Genomic DNA, 7,984 nt, shown 5'->3' with positions numbered 1-7,984 from the left:
GCTTTTGATTCCAATTCTAATTTGGTAGCTGGTAGCTCCCTGAAATATTAGTATTTTTCTGATGTAGTGATAGGAGGAAATAATGACCTCAAACATATGGATAATGAGCACCACTATGAATATATAGTCATATAGCATTATAGGTAATGAATGAAACCATTAACCACAGGAGAAATAAACCAAAAGAAAAAAACAAAACAAAAATCAGCTTAGAATTGCATAAGAAAAATCCCAGGGTGGATTTTTCCTTCAACAGTTTCAGCGGACACTTACTAAATGTGAAAAATGGCTGCCTACGTCATTCTCTAGCAGCTCCTGTGGAGGAGGAAATGGTCTGAAGTGTCTGTTGGCCGGAACTAACTCTCCTGAAATTGTCATCACTGTGGTAACCAGTCTCTTCCCTGGGTAGTTCTCTCTACAACACTTCTCAAAGTCATACACACGATCCAGAAGCCTGTAATGCTCTTGTGTGAGGAACTGTGTGGATTTAACCATGACTCATTGGCCACCCAGATTATTATACAACAGATATCGTCTGTCAAAGAGTGCCTGCTAATGAATCCAACATTTGGAAGAAAAAAAAAATGTATGCAATGTTTTTATCATTATTAAATAGTGGTTCAATATACACACTGGTTTCCACTCATTTTAGGTTTGGAAGAAATTTACCAGCTTAAATTACAAGACAAGATGGGATGCATGTGGTGATATTAATGTCATAGCTGACAATACAGCTCCTAATGATTTCTTGCTAAGAGAACACAAACGAATTGATTTAATATGTTGAATAGTATTCCAAATCGTTCTAATCATTTATTCCTAATAAGTAGAACAGTATATATGAGGAAAGAGGAGATGAGCCAGTGTGTGTAGCTTCTTTCTCTAAACAAGTCCTGTGTGTTAGAAAGGAAACAGAGAATGTATGCACATTTCTAGCACACAGGCAAAAAGGTACACATTCATATACTTCACAAAGCATACATCTAAATCAGGGGCAAAGGGCTGGTGTGGACACAGGATTTCATACCAATCAAGCAGAAGCCACACCTGATTCAACCTGTATAATCAGTTCATCTCGGCTTTCAGTAGACTCAGGTGTGGCTTTGGCATGTTTGGAATGAAAACCTGCACCCACAGCGGCCTTTTGTGAATTAGATTGGACACCTCTGATCTACGTAAACAAATTAAAACCAACAGATCCGTGTTTTTGAATGGCCTAGACATAGAGCAGGCTTACTGAATATAACTGAAAATCTGTGGGATGACCTGGAGCAGGCTGTGCACAGGAAATCCCCTTACAATTTGATGGATCTAGAATGTTTTTGCAAGAATGAGTGCTAAAACATCGGCAAGTCAAGATAACGCAGTTACCCAAAACGAATGGTGTAATATTAAGAGGTGCTTAAACAAAGTATTAGTTTAGGGGTGTGCACACATATGCAATTAGATTGTTAAGTTCAAACTCTTTTACTCAATACTTTCCTCTTCCTAGGCTTTCTCTAGAAGGATGAGTTACAAGGATGCAAATCCACAGAGCAGACCTTATGTAAGCTTTCTGCAAAATCATGTACAAATTTTTATTGACAGAATTCAACAACTGTAATTTGACTTTCATTATAAGGACGTTTTGAGTAAACAGGGTTTTCACTCTTTCGTCCCTACAGGTTAAAACATGGCAATGAGTGTCTCCAGCAGCTGCACACCAGTAGATAAAGATTATATTGCAAATGACTATGATTGATGCATTTGGCTGAATTTAAATGCAAGTGGCTTCCACTGTGTTTGTGATCGAATTTACAGAAAATCTAGAATGCTTACAATACAGTCTCTGCATCCTGGTGCCCATGGTTTCATGAACGTTTTGCATGTTGAATATAGAATCTATGAAAAGAATGTGGGTAAAGGCAGGGTAACTGTAAAAACCTCACCAGCAGTAAGAGGAAATGCTTTTATACTTTCAGCCACTGTTGGAGTTGCTTTGGTCTAATGATTTGCAAAAACATTCTTCTGATCGTAATAGTTTCCATGCTGTCATCACAAATCTGTATTAATCACCTTCTGTACATGTTGTATGCTTTGTGCTCTCTTGGCTGAAATGATTTTTCTCTTTCTCTAAGGCTGAGCTGGTATGTGTCCTGCTGTTATGATTATGCAAAAATATTTCCAGTAAAGGCAAAAAAAAAAAAAATAATGGCCATGGCAGGGAGTTCTGCTGGACTAGATGCAGTATGCAAATTTGAAGTGCATTTAGTTGAAGTGCATTAAAGACCCGAGGCAGACACAACCTCCAGTACCTCCAGGTCAGTGATATGCTCCTTGTGCAGGAACGGTCCTAATGTCCAAAATGTGCAAGCTGCACAGTTTAAACCGACTGAAGTGTTTGCCCAGCTCTTTTGAGCTTCTCATGAGCCTCCTGAGGATATCATGACATTTTAGCATAGTGCAACATTAGGAAACTCTCAAGGAGGCAGTATTATAACGTTATCATATATAGTCAGCTCGAGGATTATTGGTACCCTTGGTAAAGGTTATTACATCTTTTAATGACCTTTTTAACCAATCTCTACCAGATGTTTTTGAGAGAATTTTTTTTATTTCTTATTTGATTATTCAGAGTAAATTTTTTTTGTCCCCTAGTGATCCAGTGGCAGGATCCTGTGCTCTCACTGCTGCACCCTGGAATCAATTTCTGGGCAAGGAACCAACACAGCCACTGAGGGGGTCACTTACTCAATCCCGGATAAATTGGGCATTCTGCATAAAAACCTGTGCTAAAATCAAATATGCAGATCAGATCATCTGCAATGGCAACAGGGAGCAGCCAAACAACAACTATAAATTAAAACATGTCTTTTTTACTTCAACTTCCATATTTGCAATGCTTTTTTGCTGCTGTTATTTATATCAATTGTACATTTTCTTTCTGTAAGTGCCTTAGATACTGTAAATCTGCCATCTTGCAATCACCGGTAGGGTTATCTATTACTCTACTGTTGGAATCACAACAGTTATCAAACGCATATAAGAACATGGCATTGCTGACCAGAACTAAATAAAACATTTATCTAGTTTTGGCTAAGCAGCACTTTATACTGCTGTAATAGTTGCATTTCTTTTTTTAGGATCAGCATTATGTCATTCCTCCATAGCCTCTCACTCTCTCTCTCTCTCTCTCTCTCTCTCTCTTTCTTTATCTCTCTCTCAGTTTATAAAAAACACATCTATTATAACACCATGTAAGAAATGTTATGGAAAAGTCATTGTCAGAAATATGTATCTAATAACGAAACGAAAACTGTGCAATTAATATTTCCTTTTAGTTTCCCCACCAGCTTTTGGTTTTAAATACAGTGATATCGTAAAAGTGTGATAATTCGGACAATGTTATTAAAAAAATGAAAATTTCAAAGCCTTGTTCACAATACTGAAGGTTTCTAGACCTCAGTAATACACATTTAAATCCACAATGGCTTCCTATTCATTATATGCACTCACTACACATGATATATCGTAAGGGTATTGCAGTATTTGCAGTGATAGTAAGCTCTTTTTATATTCAACATATTAGAACATTCAAGCTTAATAAAAGAAAAGGAAAATAGTATGATCTGTGGTGAAAATATTCTTTCAGTGAAATAGTATTGAACATGCACAGTCCCGTCCAAAAGTATTGGAACAGCAATGCCAATTCTTTTGTCTTTGCTGTACACTGAAAACCATTTAAGATCAAAATATGAATGTGAGACAATGGATCCAAATTTTTAGCTTTCATTTCCTGATATTTACATGTAGATGTTTTAAACATGACATCTTTTGTTTGATCCTACCCATTTTTTGATCAAAAATATTGGAACATGTGAGTGACAGATGTTTCTTGTGTGCCCTTGTTAGTTTGACTGTTTAAAACAGCTACAAATGTCTTCTATTAGACCAAGCCCTGAGTTTCACCTATGAAGACTGCATTCATTGTTAGAAAGAATAAACCACCGCAAGCTCATCAGTCAAGCATGATGGAAGTAGTGTCACAAGTCAGTGGTCCTATACTGTTTAACACAACTAGATGTAAATCCAGGAAATGAAAGCCTGAAAATCTATCTATCTGATCAATCAACTTTTTTTTTTTTTTTTTTTATTGCAGCCATATTACAAGGCTGAATGGTGAATCTTGAAATCTACAAATACGTTCTCAACTTTATCATGCAAACGTTTAAGCTCCTACCTCAGGTGAGAGTCTCTTAGCTAGTCTAGTTTATGACAGAGGACATCAGCCACACAAAGAAGCTGCAAAATACAATGTTGTCATGACAACTTGCATTCTTAGGATATAAAAAAGTAATTCCTACTGTGTTCTGATTTTGTACTTGATCTTAGCTAAGTCTCTTAGCTAAGATCAGTCTAGTTTATGACAGAGGACATCAGCCACACAAAGAAGCTGCAAAATACAATGTTGTCATGACAACCTTGCATTCTTAGGATATAAAAAAGTAATTCCTACTGTGTTCTGATTTTGTACTTGCAAAAATAGACTAGATTGGGGAAGTGAAACAAAAACTTTCTATCAGATCTTACTTGTCAGTATAGTAGCAGTCTGGCTGTGAGGTCTGTGTGATGATACATGAGTAGCAAGAGGAAATCTCTGTTCATCCTGAGCCTATGACACCATGTATATATATATATATATATATATATATATATATATATATATATATATATATATATATATATATATATATATATATAAAAGCCTCCCTGACATCAGTAAATTTATTTGTCTGTCTTTGTCAACATTCACATACACAGAACTGAAAGCAACTGGATTGTTAATTGCAATAAAAATATTCTGTCTATAAACCAAATCAAACATTTTAAGACTTGTTTCTTGTTTATTTCCAATTACAGAAAAGTTTATCCCCAACACATTTGGAACTACTCTACTAACATTTCAATCCTGCTATCATTCTCTCACCTATTTTTCCAATATAGGCCAATATTTATCAAGTTGCATACAATAAAAGCTTATATCAAGAACAAAAAGGCAGAAATGTCACCATCTGGCATGGTGTATCTGTAGATTTCATGGAGTACTGAGCAATCAACCTTGTGTCAAGAGAATATGTATGAATCAGAGTGAAACATTTTAACAGTCATGATCTGCAGGTAAATCAGTCTAAGTAATTCTAAGTAAAGGGGAGGTTTGGTTTCATTTGATCAATTTAATCATTACTCGGTCACATGATCGTAACATGTACGGTATGTAGGCTATTCATGTAGGCAACTCATCGACATACCTGAAAAGCCATAAAAATATTTTGAACACTGTGTATATTTTATTGCCCGAGTTTTGGTTTATAGAAGGTAAAAATATGGCTTAATCATTCCATCCTCATGCATGAGCAGTCAGTAAAAAATTGCTGGCACGCTGGATTTAGATGTCACTAAAATCCCCAGAGATAATCCAGTAATAAAGTCACTCTGAGGACAGGAGCCTCATAATAAATTGTGTTTGTGATTATGTAAGATATGTTTAGAATATACAGTGCAACATACAACAAGAGTCCAATATAGACACAGGTTAATAAATACAAAATTATGGATTTTTTGCAAGGCTAGACAACATGCTGTACTATACTCACTAATCACAGGTCAGTGACAACTGGTGACAGTGACAGCATGACTTTTGTCATGCAGGAAAGCAGCTTTTCCCTGTCCTGTGGCCCTGTCTGGCTTGGCATTGCTGATAGCGTTCCTGAAATCTCTGTACCAGAATGTGCTCTCGGCTGAAGAGTGCCTGAGTGAAGGTTTGCTGATCACACCACTGTTGCCAGGTTCAGATCCAGCTGCCAAAACATCTTGCAGTTATCTGTTTCAGAGATAAGACACCACTACCATCAGGATATTATTTCATCACAGAACAGTTGATCAGTCAGATGAGAACATTGTATTCAGTTGCAATGACTCCTCCTTCTTAGGGGAACAAATCTTTGTGCCAATTTGCCATGCCATTGATCAGGATAACACAGTTACTGAAAATAATTGAATAATGACTCACTCATTGTGGCTCAAAACATGACCTGGCGAAGACACACTGCATGAGTGAAATGTGTCTAAATTTAGTTCATGAGTCATCTTCCTTCTTACTTCAGGGTTATTACATACATAAAGACCCTCATCATCAAGTTATGGGACAAATTAGGCATATAAAATATCCATTGAAAAGAGTTCAACAGCAAATTTGTGTTGATAACTTAATATGCATTTATCTCTGGACTTTACACTACGTTTTACCTCTTCCTGTGCTGCAGGACTTCACATTTCATTTACACCTTCTATTTTGACAACCGCAACCATGTGCAAAATGAAACAAGAGTTTCTGTGAGTTATTAAAAAATTTAATTATACATATAATTTATTTATAATAAAGGCAGTTAACTGAAAATGTCTGTGTGTGCAATGTGCTAATTGTAAGCCATTAATTTAAATAGATTTAAATATTTCTCAGTACATTAGTTGCATTACCTGATCTTAGAAGTGTGGTTTCTCAGGTTCTTCATGTTCACTAACAGCTCTATGAGAAAGTTGCACTGCATTATTTAAAAGTGATCATATCTGTATTGTGCAGATGTCCTTTATAGGCCTAAAGATTTGTTTTTGCAAAAAGTGTTATCACCATCTAAAGATTAGAAACTGGTCATTTCAATGAGGAAGTTATTTAACGTCACTTTATTTGATACAATGGATGCTGTTCAGTTCAAAAAACCACTAAACAACAGGCAAACACATCAACATGTATAATATAATATAAAATACAAATTCCAAAGTTTAAGGTACTGAGTTACTGTCAAAACACTGGAGTTTATCTTCCTACAACAGCACACCATGTGTTGTATTCCTCTATACAGTAGTACCATAGCAACGAGTCAAATATTTTACTTAATGCAGGATGTACAATACCACTTTTTTGCTGCTTATTGTTCCATTTATTTTTAGACAAGTTCCTGTTATCACCTATGTTGCAGTGATAACAACACTCCTTCTCTCGACATCAACTCTTTTTTTCTCTGTCTTGAAGTTACTGATGAAACACGTTTTGACATTACTTTCATAATATTGTAAAATTTCAGACAGCAGATAGTTTTTCAGTACACATGTATGCTCAGAAATGTACAATGTGATGTACTTAGCACATTTTGAATGGTCACCAATTGGTGCCAATGATTTAATTATAGTCTCAATTATATTTAAATATGTGCTAATGATTAGCATTTCCAGCTAGATTTAGCTAAGCTAAAATAAGCATTTTATCATTATGCTAAATAGCATCCTGGCTAATCAGTTGTACAGCTAAATTAATTCAAATTGATTATATAGAACACTGTGCTCTGTCAAGTCAAGTCAAGTCAAGAAGCTTTATTGTCATTTCAACCAGATATGGCTGACGCAGTACGTCGTGAAATAAAACAACGTTTCTCCAGGACCCTGGTGCTACATAGACAACATACAACATATAATTCCAAAACAGAAACAACAACACAGAGCTAGGGATAGAAATTTGTCCTAGCTACATAAGGTGCAACATGTGCGCCCAGGTACAAACAGTGCAAAGACAAAACTGTAAATATGCTGTAAAGCAAAAGAGGTTATTAGTACAAACCTGGGCAAGTCTCAGTGAAGCCATTTATAGGTATCTCTATAGAGAGAAGTATCGGTTGGAACCCTGGAAGGAAACATAAAAGATTATTCATTTATTTTTAAAAGATTATTTTAAAAAATGTAAATAGCAAAATTTTTCTTGATACAGTTAATTGTATTTATTCATCTGAAAATGATTAGATAGATAGATGATAGATAGATACTTTATTCATCCCAATGGGAAATTTACGTCCTGAATAAACTGTTGTGAAGCTGTTTTTCCGACATCTCTTTCGGAGCATCACAGAGGAAGTGATAACATTCAAACATGAGTTATATTTAATATAGTCTCCTA

Source organism: Hemibagrus wyckioides, linkage group LG03, assembly GCF_019097595.1.
Source record: "Hemibagrus wyckioides isolate EC202008001 linkage group LG03, SWU_Hwy_1.0, whole genome shotgun sequence".
Taxonomy (NCBI): Eukaryota; Metazoa; Chordata; class Actinopteri; order Siluriformes; family Bagridae; genus Hemibagrus; species Hemibagrus wyckioides.
This window is presented reverse-complemented; position numbering follows the sequence as displayed.